Genomic DNA, 14,405 nt, shown 5'->3' on the forward strand with positions numbered 1-14,405 from the left:
TCAAGGCTTATTGCTCCTTGGCACTGGTGATTTTGCTGGTGTGGTGGGTATCTGTGACAATGGTGGTGGTAGAAGGTCCTAGCAGCAGTGTTAGAGATGCTAAGACTTTGGCCCCCAGAGGCACAGGTATATTTTTGGCTGGAGGGCTTTGCAACTGCTGGGGTATTGGCAGCAGCTGCAGATGAGAAGGCTGCAAAGGAGGCAGGCTCAGGGGTGGCAGCCTTGTTGTTTTTCTTTGCCTTAGGGCATACCTTATGAGTATGCCCCCACCTCCTGGCACAGGAAGCATCTCGCCTCCTCTGTGCTGTAAGATATGGTATATAGTGCCCCCTGATGTGGGATGATGAATAAGCCCTCCACCTCTTGCCTTCTCTGCAGTAGCTTTAGAGTACTCCAGGACTATCACCCTGTAATTCACAACTTGATCACTTATCATTTCAACCTGCTGTATATTACTGAAACTTGATTATCTGACTCTGTCACACCTTTATTGAAACAATGTTGTCCCCCCTGATTATTCCTATGTCTCCCAACCTCGAAGCTACCTGCATGGGGAGGTTTATTGGTTATATATAAAACTCTCTGCAATTTATCGATCGTTGTATCACTAATTCAGCTCCCTACGAACCTTTACTACTCACTGCCAAAGATTTAAAAGTCTGTTTAGCTTACCTAAGAACATAAGAACATGCCATACTGGGTCAGACCAAGGGTCCTTCAAGCCCAGCATCCTGTTTCCAACAGTGGCCAACCCAGGCCATAAGAACCTGGCAAGTACGCAAAAACTAAGTCTATTCCATGACTGTTGCTAGTTATAGCAGTGGCTATTTTCTAAGTCAACTTAATTAATAGCAGGCAATGGACTTCTCCAAGAACTTATCCAATCCTTTTTTAAACACAGCTACACTAACTGCATTAACCACATCTTCTGGCAACAAATTCCAGAGTTTAATTGTGCGTTGACTGAAAAATAACTTTCTCCGATTAGTTTTAAAAGTGCCACATGCTAACTTCATGGAGTGCCCCCTAGTCCTTCTATTATCCGAAAGAGTAAACAACCGATTCAGATTTACCCGTTCTAGACCTCTCATGATTTAAAACACCTCTATCATATCCCACCCCCTCAGCCATCTCTTCTCCAAGCTGAAAAGTCCTAACCTCTTTAGTCTTTCCTCTACCGGTTCACCTTTATCTACATGTTTATTAACTCCTTCAAAAAAGTGAAGCAGATTTATTTTATTTATTTATTTTATTTATTTAGGGATTTTTATATACCGCAGTACGTAAAATGATACATCACCTCGGTTTACAATAAACAATAATTAGCAACAGGCTTTACAGATAACAGATTTGTGAGGCAAGACTTGCCTTGGGTAAAGCGATGCTGACTTTGTTCCATTCAACCATGTCTTTCTATGTGTTCTGTGATTTTGATATTTAGAACACTTTCCACTATTTTTCCTGGCACTGAAGTCAGGCTAACCAGTCTGTAGTTTCCCGGATTGCCCCTGGAGCCCATTTTAAATATTGGGGTTACATTAGCTACCCTCCAGTCTTCAGGTACAATGGAAGATTTTAATGATAGGTTACAAATTTTTACTAATAGATCTGAAATTTCATTTTTGAGTTCCTTCAGAACCCTGGTGTGTATACTATCCAGTCCAGGTGATTTACTACTCTTCAGTTTGTCAATCAGGTCTACCACATCTTCTAGGTTCACTGTAATTTAGTTCAGTCCATCTGAATCATTACCCATGAAAACCTTCTCTGATATGGGTATCTCCCCAAAATCCTCTTCAGTAAACACCGAAGCAAAGAAATCATTTAATCTTTCCACAATGGCATTATCTTCTCTAATTGTCCCTTTAACGGTCCAACTGACTCCCTCACAGACTTTCTGCTTCAGATATATTTTTAAAAGTTTTTACTGTGAGTTTTTGCCTCTACGGCCAACTTCTTTTCAAATTCTTTCTTAGCCTGTCTTATCAATGTCTTACATTTAACTTGCCAATGCTTATGCAACACCCCTTGCATACCTTTTAGCTTTGTAGCTGCTCCTTTCAGTTTTTTTCCAACTATTTTTCTCATTTTATCAAAGTTACCCTTCCAGTCACTAATTCAAATTTGATCATATTATCTTTGAGTTCAAAAATTCACTTTATTTCATATATATATTTAGCATTGTTAATATTTATTTCTACGTTAAACAGTTATACTGCTTATATTAAATAATATAATTCTTTATTTATTACCAGTTAAACTATTATTTTTATTTATCACTATGTTAAATTGTCATCCATTTATACTGTTCCATATGTTCTACGGTTCCATGTAAAGCTCCACTCTCTGTTGAGCAGTTCTTTGTTTTATGTAAACCGGAGTGATTTGTAGTCCCTACAAGAACTTCGGTATATAAAAATTAAAAATAAATAAATAAATAAATATTATGATCACTATTGCCAAGCGGCCCCACCACCGTTACCTCTCTCACCAAATCCTGTGCTCCACTGAGAAATAGATCTAAAATTGCTCCCTCTCTTGTAGGTTCCTGAACCAATTGCTCCATAAAGCTGTCATTTATTCCATCCAGGATCTTTATCTCTCTAGCATGTCCCGATGATACATTTACCCAGTCAGTATTGGGGTAATTGAAATCTATAAACAAGAGACGTGGTACTGAAAGATTCTTTAACTTGCAAGGCTGTATATAACAATGCTTTGTATATATTTAGAATGTAAATTTAAGGACCATCATACCACCCATTGTGCTCACAAGTTAGAACTTGTATTTCATGCACTTCATTTGGGTCACTTTTAATCACTGGTCCGAATCAGTTAGCATCCGGTAAATTAATTTTCAATGTTCAAAAGAATTTTTTTGATTTTTTTAAAGTATATATTTAAAAAGTATGAACTTTCCTTCTGTAGCTGTCGGGGTTAATCGTCCGACGTGCGCGTTTCACAACACTGCTGCTTCAGAGACATCAATTCAAACTCTCCTGATCCAGCACTCCCCTTCCGATTCTGTAACGGGGGTGTACATCAACGATGCAAGTTTGTGCGATGCTGCAGGTCCATCAAAATTTCAGACCCAACGCCATTTCCCCGCTTGAAAATTTTTGATGTCTCTGAAGCAGCAGTTCAAACGGAAACCTCATGCGACAAGGCATCTTTATCAGACATGGTAGAAATAGTCAGTCGGGAACTCAACTGATTAAAAGCAGTGATCAATGTCTCTAGGGTCCTCTCAAAAGGTGGCCCCTCTCACAGCCCTTACAAGGAAAGGGGCAGATGCCACGAACTGGCCCCTGGAAGCACGCCGGGCATTCGAGGGCTTGAAGGAGGCCTTTTTAGTAGACACATGTTTACACCACCCAGATCCTCTGTGACCGTTCATTGTAGAGGTGGATGCATCCAATCTCACTGTAGGCACATTCTCACTCAAGTTTCTAGTAAAGGGAAATTACTTCCATGCTCTTATTTTTCCCCGAAAGTTCTCTGTGGCAGAAAAGAACTATGGTATTGGGGACAAGGAGCTACTGGCCATCAAACTGACATTTGAGGAGTGGAGACAGTGGTTGGAAGGGGCCCAACATCCTATTGTAGTGTATACTGACCACTAAAACCTGGAGTTCTTATGCCGGGCTCAGTGTTTGAATCCTAGACAAGCCCGCTGGTCCCTTTTGTTCAGTTGCTTCAACTTCTCTTAACGCTATCGACCAGCGACTAAAAATGTATGAGCTGATGCCTTATCTCATATCAAGGAACTGGAGGAGGAGGATAACCCACACCAGTATATCCTCGAACCTGCAAGAATCAGTGTGGCAAGCAGCACCATCACCCCAGGAGACAGGATTGTAGTACCTCTTCAGCTTCGGAAGAAAGTTCTATCTTGGGCCCATGATTCCCTTACTAGTGGACATGCTGGGAGAACTAAAACCCTAGACCTCTTGACTCGGTACTATTGGTGGCCTCGCATGAGACAAGACGTCAACCTGTATGTAAGTTCCTGTCCCACTTGTGCAAAACAAAAACCTATTCCAGGTTGCCCGTGGGGTCTTCTCCAGCACCTGCCAATCCCTGTGGAACCCTGGACACATCTTTCCACAGACTGCGTAGTGGACCTACCCTCTTCCGAAGGGAAGACAGTTATTTGGGTTACCGTGGACCGTTTCTCAAAAATGGCCCACTTTGTTCCTTTACCCAAATTGCCATCAGCTCCAGTGCTGGCCCAGCTGTTCATGCAGCACATCTTCCAGGCTCATGGTCTGCCTTTACATATTGTGTCAGACAGGGGTCCACAATTCACTGCACGATACTGGAGGGCATTGTGCAAGGAATTTGGGGTTCAGTTGGATCTCACCTCAGCATTTCACCCACAAAGCAACAGACAAGTGGAGCGCACCAATTGCACATTGAAGGCTTTCTTGCGGACCTTTGCTACTGAAAGTCAGAATAATTGGGTGTCCCTATTACCATTAGCTGAGTTCTCTTACAACAACCATGCACACTCTTCCACGGGGAGGTCCCCATTCCTGCTGGTAAACTGAAGACAACCCAAGATACCTTTGCCACTGCCAGTAACAGTCCCATCTCCAGTGGCTCAAATGACAGCTCAGCAACTTCATGCCCTCTGGAACACAATTCAAGAGAAACTTCAGCACACAGCAGCAACAGCAAAAAGATTTGCCGATTGTCATCGCCGTCCAGCTCCAACCTTTCTGCCAGGAGACAAGGTTTGGTTGAGTTCCAAAAATATCCATCTTCGTCTGCCCTCTCGGCAACTGGCACCTAAGTTCTTCAGACCATTCCGAATAACGGAGAGAGTGGGTGCAGTATCTTATCACTTACGCTTGCCCTCTACATTGAAGATTCAGAATGTATTCCACGTCTCCCTTCTCAAGCCAGTGATTCTCTCCAAATTTAATCGCAAACTACCTGATCCCCTGGAGATACCTTCCACAGTGGAGATGGTCTATCAAGTTCGTGAAGTACTAGATGTCCGCTTCCTTCATCGTAGATGAGAGTACCTTCTATCTTGGGAGGGATGTGGTCCTGAAGACAACACCTGGGAACCTGCTCACAACATCCTAGACAAATCACTTCTACGCCAGTTTCACCTGGATCATCCTGGAAAACCCGGCCCTCCGAGGAGGGGGCGTACTGTTGCGATCCCAGTCGCGGCTCCCATGACCGGGTTCTTACCTCCGCTGCTGACCCAGACGTCCGGCTGGCCTCCCTGGCGCCATTCCAGGCCTGCACAGGCCTTTCCCTGCTGCGGCGTCTCCACGAGGGACACGCCGTTGAGTTCTCCGGCCTGGCCCCACCCACTGTGTACGCGCGTGCATGAGGAGGCAGCTCTTAAAGCTGCATGCGCGGGAAACCTCGGCTGGTTCCCGGAGTGACGTCAGACACCTGCAGGGTATTTAAACCCTTGCCCTGCTCCAGAGGATCGCCTTGCAACGAGGATCACTCCGATGTGAGTATCTAGTTGCTGTTCCACTCCTGCTCCAGCCTTCCTCCTGATCCAGCTTCCGTCCCTGCTCTAATCCTGGTTCCTGACCTAGTGGTCTGTCTTCTTGGTTCTGATCTGGCTTATCCTCTGGTCTCCTCTGTCTGCCTCTGGCCCTGATCTTCGGACTGTTCCACCGACCTGCACCTTCCTTGCCGTGATGTCTGGACTTCGTCTCGGTTGACTTCGCCTAAGTCCCAGTGGCTCGGGTCCTCACGGGCTCCTCCCGGGGGGACCTCGGGCTTCCAAGGGTGAAGCTAACCACTGGTCTCCCGGCATCTTCCGCCTCCCAGCCACTCTTCTTCTGCGGAGATCTTCTACCCTTCATCTTCCACTGGCCGGCCCAAGGGTCCACAAATCCTAACATCTCTGTCTGCCTCAGCTCCACTAGGTCTGCCACATTAGCATCCAGAGATCGGACTTGTTCTCTGAGAGACAGGAGCTCTTTGCATTGCATGCACATATACAATTTCTCACCGGCGGGTAAAAAATCATACATGGGACACTCTTTGCAAAAGACTGGGAAGCCCCTCTCTTGCTTGCTGGACTGCTGCCTTCATCTCAAATTTGTTCAGTTCCTTGTTACGTTTTAGGTTGCTATGGGAGTAGGAATGTGTCCAATTAATGTCCTTTAAATGTATTAGTGAATTCACTATATGTCTGGTAGTGGCCTACAGGGGAATGATCAAACTCTCAATAAGTTTTTTTTTTTAATTTTTTTGTGAAAGTGGCACCTGTCCACCTGGTTTGCTCACACATAACATCTCCCCTCTATTGGAATTCATTTTGTCTCAGAAGACTGACTTTTCCATATCTTGGGTGATTTCCATATTAACATGGATTCCTCCCTTCTGTCCTCTGCTGGAGAGCTTCTGTTTGAGACTATGGCAGCCTGTGGATGGAATCAGATTGTTACCAGCCCCACCCACAGGGCAGGCCATATGCTTGACCTCATTTTCCTAAATACCTATGTTTTCTCCTTCTTTCCCTCTACCTTACAGACTCATCCTGACCTCTGCTCTGACCATTATCTGATTAAAACATTTTACAATTAATTGTTTCTCCAGCAGAGGATGACACCAGCATGTGTATAATCACCAAATGTGGACACTTTGATTCCACTCAATTTAAGGAGAAATTGGTGCCACTACTGAACTTTTCCTCTTTTATTTAACAATGGCATAGTTTAATTTTGAATGTAACCGATGACTTGGCTCCAGTAAAATCTTGGTGCCCTAAGCATTCCAAATCTGCTCCCTTGTGTTCCCATCTTCCGATGGACTAGAAACATCTGCGACTAATAGCAGAGACTCCATGGTAAAAGATCGCTTTCTTTGAGAACCACTTGCATTATAAAACCTTGCTTATTGTCTATCACAATTCCATCAACTTTGCCTAATGTCTCTACTTTTTTTTTTTTTAATTTTCATTTTTTATATGGCAAAGTACATATAGCCATTTTGGAGAATAAGGCTCCGAGAACTTCCATACAAATCTCTATATGTCTCTGCTTTAATAACAGAATTGTACGATCTGCAAATAACTCCCACGAGCTGTTCTATATTCTTAAATCCTTTACTCAACCCCCTCCCATGAAATCTCTGCCAGCTCACTTAGGCCCAAATGAAAACTTACAGGTAGATTTTAAAAATGTTGCTCATGCAAAACCAGCCCCATACATGCATATGTGGGCTGCATGTGAATTTTAAGAAGCTGGGAAGTATGCACGTCAAGAATAAGGAGACAGAAAAGGGGTGGGGCCCTAATGTATGCACGTAACCCGAAAATTTTGCAATGTGTGCCAGGTTACCTGTGAGTGGTCCTGATGAGGCACAAGTCAAGAGAGAGAGAAAGCACCTCTTTTAAAAAGACACTCTGACACTCTCTATATATTCTGTTGTAAGAAGGGCACTTTTGACTTAGGGTGGTTTTTTTTTTTTGGGGGGGGGGGGCAGTGCTACAAGGGTCTACAGACCCTTGTGTCCTAGGTAGACCAATGTAACACCGCCCTCTCCCAAAACCCACCCTGAGTTGAAAATGCCCCTCTTACAGAGAGAGAGAATCTGACACTCTATATATCTCCCACTGTGTCAGATTATCTCTCAAAAAGAGGTTTTCTCTCTCTCTCTTGTACATGCAGTAGGGATATTTTAAATAGTATGTGTGTGTGTACTTGCTTGCACAATATGTATTTTTGCTCGAATGCCCAATAAGCGCATTTATGGATGCATGCACGCTCCTTTTAAAATTTACTTGTTAGTCACAGCTTTTGCCTTTTTTTTTCACACCAAAATTCAAAACCATTGCAGTTCCTTTCCTACTGCTCAGCCAACTCCTCTTGTTCCCGCAACCTTCTCCGATCCTCTCTGGGAACATTTTGCACATATTTCTCATTCTGACATTGTGCAGACCATCCAGTCTTTAATAGCTCCACATATTCTCTTGCCCCCTGTACTATTGCCCTCCTGAAATACAGCTGCAATGAAATTGCCCCTTTATTAGTCAATATTATTAATCTCTCCCTTTCCACTGTATATCTACCTGCTTGTCTCAAACGAGCATATGTTAAACCAATACTAAAACAAAATGTAATTTAGATCCCTCTGACCTTTCCAACTATTGTCCCATTTCTTCATTACCGCTTTGTGCCAAAATCATTCAGTCTTCTGTACTGAAGCAATTTACCATATATACTTGTGTGTAAGTCATTCTTGTGGATAAGTTGAGGGCAGTTTTTGGAACAAAAAATTAAGAAATTTGCTATGACCCATGGATAAGTCGAGGGTAAAACTTAGGTCCATTCACTTCTTCCCTTCCCCACCATGGCTATCTCCGGTCCATTCACCCACAGGCTGAAGACACAACTGAAGCAGCAAGAAACTAAGAGGCTGGTGGCAGTAGAACAACTTCTCCCTCACCTCCTCCTGATCCCTTAATTCACCAGCTGCTACCCTAAAACATCAGGAGGACAATGGGAGTTGCGGCTGCTCATCTGTGTCCTCCCTCCTCCCCTGCAAGCTCCCAGTGTTGTGCTTTGAGCTATGTGGTTCTAAATGTCAATTAGGCCCTGGCAGAGGAGGAGGGAGGACATGTTTGAGCAGTTGCGAGGTATGAGGTAGAAACTGTCCTATTGCCACTGGCCTCTTTCTTGCTACTTCGGTTGTGTCTTCAGCCTGTGGTTGAATGGATCGAGGAAAGCCATTAGCATAGAATAAATACCTTGAGGGGGAGGAGGAGGAAACTAGCATTGACCCATAGATAAGGTGACCCTGTTTTTTTAAGATGAATTTTAAGACTTTAATTTCTTGACTTATACACAAGTATATAGGTTTCCAATTTTTTGGTGAGCACTCCATTTTGGATCGGCATCAATTCAGCTTTTGCAAAATTCATAGCACAGAGATTCTGCTTGATTCTAGTTTGAACACTATTCACCATGGTTTTAACTGGCACTTGTTATTTTCTTCTTCTCCTGGACATTTCTGCAGCTTTTTAACACACTGGATCACTCTATTCTTCAATCATACCTTTTCAAGATTGTTATATCTGGTTTTGTGTTATCCTGGTTTTCCTCATATATTTCCAATCATTCACCATAGATTAATGTAAATAGGACAATCTCGCTATGGTATCCAATCACATCTGGAGAACCCAGGGATCTGCACTCTCTGTTGCACTCTTCAATATATGTCTCACTCCCTTATGCCAGCTTCTTGGACAACTTGGTTTTACAAATAAAATGTATGCAGAAGAAATACAGCTTTTCCACCTCTATAATCAGCATGGTCTGCTACAGTTCAATTTGCTTCTATTTGTCTTCAATCTGTCTGGTGCTGGCTCTCCATTAACAGGCTTTCCTTGAATCTTAAAAAGACCGAAGCTCTTATCCTCAGTCATCACGCTCCCTTCTCAATCCCTGACACTTTTTACATTTTTGGCAATACTATCCAGATGTCTCAGATGGTCCGTAACCTTGGTGTTACTCTTGATACAAATCTTTCCATGATTCCTCAGATCAAGTCTGTTGTTAAAAGTTCCTTCTATAAACTGAGGATGCTAAGACACTTGAAGCCCATACTACAACCGAACCTGCTAATTTCCACAGACCTCATCTTTCCCTCCATTGACTAGTGTAATTCCCTCTATGCTGGTTCACCCTAAAACACACTATGCTCTTTACAGATCATTTAGAATTCAGCTGCACATTTACTCACTGGCATACCGATTCGAGATCACATTACTCCTATTTTAAAATGCTTACATTGGTTACCTATATCTTGGCCTATTAAGTACAAAGTCACCACTTCCATTCACAACCTCCTCTATATTATGTGTTCTCCTTGGATCATTTCCACCATTCGTATTCATATACCAGTATGATACCTCCACTCTTCAAGTCAGTTTCTATTGGACATTCCCTCTCCGAAAGCTGCCTGTTTAGCTGCTACCTGCAAGCGATCTTTCTCCAAACATGGCCCCATGCTCTGGAATTCTCTTCCGTTATCTTTGCAGCTCACAAAGGACCCCAAGCAGTTCAAGAAACTATTAAAACTAATTTATTCACTGAAGTGTTCCAGTAACATGATGTTGTTTCTTTTTCCAGCTTGGACATTTTATCATGAAGATAAATGTACTTAGTTTGTCTAGTTAGTTTTTATTTTATGGATGTTCTGCAGTACCCTGCTCTAATCTGTTTTTGGAGGGGTGGGTTATAAATGCTTTTAAATCTATCAGTCAATTAATCACCGTGATGAGGAGCAGACCTCTCCCAGGATTTGCATGTTCCACGTTAGCACTGCCTCAAGTATATAGGGTGATACATTGGACAGCATCACCCTAGTTCCAGGGACCTCCAGAGGCTCTATTTGCATGAAGACCCCCTCCCACAACCATACCACTCAGAATTTCCACATGTGTGGTGGTCAGTGTATGGAATAAAAGACAATTTTTTCCATACATCCTGCCAGCCACCAGTATGGCTGCAGGACCCAACACTTTTGCCAGAGCCATTATGTGGGCCTTGACACTTGTTCTACCCATTGCTTTTCATGGCTTTGAGTTAGACCATGGAAGAGGTAGACGAAGAGGCCCCTATGCCTGCACCTGGTTAGGTTGGTGCCATTTTCCCCCTAGCAGAGCCACCAGCTGCTGCATCTGATACAACAACTGCATAGGATCTTATAGGTGGTGGTTTAGCAGTAGCAGAGCTGGATGTAATGACAGGAGAGGAACTGGGGTCCTGAATCATGTCTTTTCCCTGTCCTGATGCTGCATGAGGTATAACAGCAGACATTCTGTTACCTTCTCTGGTTGGTGATGCAGCCACCTCCGAGGTGGAAGGAGGGGACTTGACCAGAGCGATTGTCTCAGCTATGGGTGGGGCCAAGGCAATAATGGTGGTTCACAGTGGCTGGTGACATAGTTCCAGCTACTGAAGATTCCCTGAAAAGAGAAGCCTCTGCACCAGTGTTTAGCAGTGCTGGGGCTGGGGCAGGAGCAGTGTATCCAGCAGTGGCAGGAAAGATTTTATTATTACCAGCTGCTGGCATTGAGACTACATACGTGAGAGGTGCAGCAGTCAGTGGTGCAGGGCATGGGGGCCAGCCAGCTGCAGTCAATGTTGTTGCTGAGGTTTTATGGGTGCCAGCCAGAATTCAATGGATATTCTGTTTTGACATTGACTTCCAACTAGCACTTACCCTCTCTCTCTCCCTCCCTTGAGGCTGCTTCCTCCCCATTGCCCAAGCTGTTCTTTCTTGTAATTTAAGGAAATGGGGGCTGAGAGTGAAACAGCCCTTGTAGTATGGAAGGAGAGTGAGGGGACTACTAAAGTGATTTCTTTTGGAGCACTAGTTTTTTACACTATTTAGTTAAATGACAGTAAATGAAATAAGTGTGGAAAAACTAAATAGTGTAAAAAACTAGTGCTCCAAAAAAAACCAAAACAAAAAACAACAAGGAGTGTACATGGATGTGAATAGTAAAAAAAAATAAAATTGAAATTTTAAAAAGTGCTTGGTTTCTTAGTTGCACTGGGAGGGTGTCCGATACACTCAGCTGGGCTTTTGAGCTTGTGTCCGAGCTGAGTGAACCTTCTGTTTGGAACCTCAGTATCCAAGCAAAGAAAATAAAAGATAAGAATTGTTGCTCTTTTAAGTTATAAATCTGAAATAAAGTCAAAAAAGGCAATTATGGGGGGGAAGAATAAAAAAATATATAATAACTAAATCAAACAAAATAGTAGAACTAGAGCTCTCCTTTTGCTCCAATTAAAGACTTAAGGGGAGAGCACAAAAGAATAAAATCTGCTAAGCAAACAAATAACATAGAAAATGCGCCCTAAAACTGCCGCTGCCCAAATAAAACTCACCCTGAAAAATAAGTGTGTGTGTCTGTGTGTGTGTAAATATAAATCAGAAATAAATCAGTGAACAAACTATGGTGGAAGGGAAGAGAGGGTGCAGTAAGTATTCAAGGGAAGGCAGAGGAACTGTTTTCCCCTAAAACAAACAAATACAATTAAAGTCTCAATAAATGAAATAAGGTTCACTTAGATTCTTACCTGCTAATTGTCTTTCCCTGAGTGCTGACAGACCAGTCCAGACAAGAAGGATTTATCCCTCCTATCAGCAGTTGGAGGCAGAGGGCAAGCTGATTTTGGCCTTATGTCCCTCCCTATATAGTCTGGTGCTGCAGGAAAGGTGTCAGTCTCTTGCTTGCCCAAACCAAGAAGTATTTTCCTGGAACTGAAATTAAATCTACTATCTAGCAAAAGAAAAGAAGGAAAGAGAAATAAAAGATAAAAATATATATGTATATTTTTATAAAAGTCAAAGAAAGTATGGGATTGAGCATTATATCTGGAAAAAAAAGGCCTTTACTTCCTTCCTCTTCTCGTTAACTCCACACTATGTTCTATATATACTTTCTCTCTCTCTCTCTTTTGTTATATCCACCATCTGTTTCTTGACTGCTCGCTCAGGATTCAGTGAAAGAAAATTAGCAAGTAAGTGTCTAACTGATCCTTCCTCATTTTATCAATTGACAAGCAGTACCTATCCCAATGTGGGATTACCCTACAGCTGCTTCCAGGACTCCTGTGGCAAAGGCTGTATTCTTCTTCTCCTGAAGGTTCATCTGTAGTGTTTTATAAACAAATGCAGAGATACCCATGTGGTTGCTCTGCAGATTTCTGCTGGCATCACCAGCCTGCCCATGATGCTGCCAGCCCTCATTTAGTTTGTTTTAACGTCTTTTGGCACCTGCTTCCCTTCTACTATGCATGCTATCACTATTGTTTCTTTAATCCATCATGCAATCAAAGCCTTCAAGGCTGTTCCTATTTGCAGGCTTTGGCAAATAACTCAAACCACTTCTCTGGCTTCCAGAAATCATTTGTAACTTCCAGGTACCTCAATAGAATCCTCTGCACATTCAAAAGCTGGAGGTCACTCCTTTGACCTTAGCATTCTTCTTTCCTGAAGCTTGGCACAGAGATTACTTGATTCAGATGAAATCTTAACATTATCTTAGGCAAGAATAATGGAACTGGCCTGATTATGACTTTTTCCTTTGAAAAGGAAAGGTAGGGACCCCTTCAGGACGCCTGCAACTCCGAGATTCTCCTGACTGAACAAATAGCCCCACCAGAAATGTCATCTTCAAGGTGAGATCAGCCTCTTGATGGACTGAAATGGATCCTTTGTGAGTGTTTTCAGGACCAAGTTTAAGTTTCAGGATGGGACTAGTGGCTTCACCAGCTGATGAATGTAGTTTGCCCCTTTTAAAAAGCAGGCTATGTCTGGATGGGACATTAGGTAGACCCCTGTTAATGCCCCCTGTAGCATGCTATGGCTGAAATCTGGACCTTTTAGGAGTTCAAAGTTTGCCCTTTATCCAACTCATCCTGGAGAAACTGCAGAATAATAGCTACTTATGCTTTCTGTAGTAGCATCTTTTTCTTTCTGCACCATGTTTCAAAAATCTTCCAAATTCTCATATATGATAGTATGGTGGATGTTTTTCTTGCTTTAAGTAAGGTTGATATCAACTGTCCTGAGTAGACTCTTCAAGAGCCATGCTATAAAAGAGAACTGTGCTGGCTCCTCCATGATTACTAGGGATGTGAATCGTGTGCCCAATCGTTTTAACGATCGATTTCGGCTTGGGGGGGGGGGGGGGGGTGTGGAAATCTGATCTGCATGGGTTTTTTTTGTAAAAAAATCAGTTTTTCGGTTAGTGCGCACTAACAGAAAATGATACAATTTGACACTTTTCAAGTCAGTTAAGGTCAGTTTAGGAATCAATATGTATTCCTATTGGCTGCCCTCTTATTTATTCATGTTACCAAGGTTTCCACTAACGTGATGGTTTAATATATGGGTGATGGGAAATGGAAACGGTTGGTAGCTTGACAAAAAAAGTAATGTGATCAGTCAATGTGACTAGAACTTGTGCCCTATCCCTGATACCGGGAGTGTTGTGATCTTCCTGCACACAGTGCCCTATCCCGGTTACCGGGGGTGTTGTGATCTTCCTGCATGCAGTGCCCTATCCCTGACTAACTTCCGTTAGTGCGCACTAACAAAAAACCCGATTTTTCACGATAAATCGGTAGAATTCCTATTGTATCAAGTCCCTTACCGATTAATGACGATTTTAAAATTATCGGACGATTATTTTAAATCGTTAAAAAATGATTCACATCCCTAATGATTACTGTTCTCTGGTGCAAGAAGCATTCCATCTGAGTGAACTTGAGTGACTCCCCCACTTTGAACCTGAGAAAATCCATGAACCATGGGCATTTTGCCCAACCTGAGGCCACTAGTATAATCGGTCCTGGATGATCAGCAATCCTTTTTAATATTTTTCCTAACATTGGCCACGGTGG

Source organism: Rhinatrema bivittatum, chromosome 4 (assembly GCF_901001135.1).
Source record: "Rhinatrema bivittatum chromosome 4, aRhiBiv1.1, whole genome shotgun sequence".
Classification (NCBI taxonomy): domain Eukaryota; kingdom Metazoa; phylum Chordata; class Amphibia; order Gymnophiona; family Rhinatrematidae; genus Rhinatrema; species Rhinatrema bivittatum.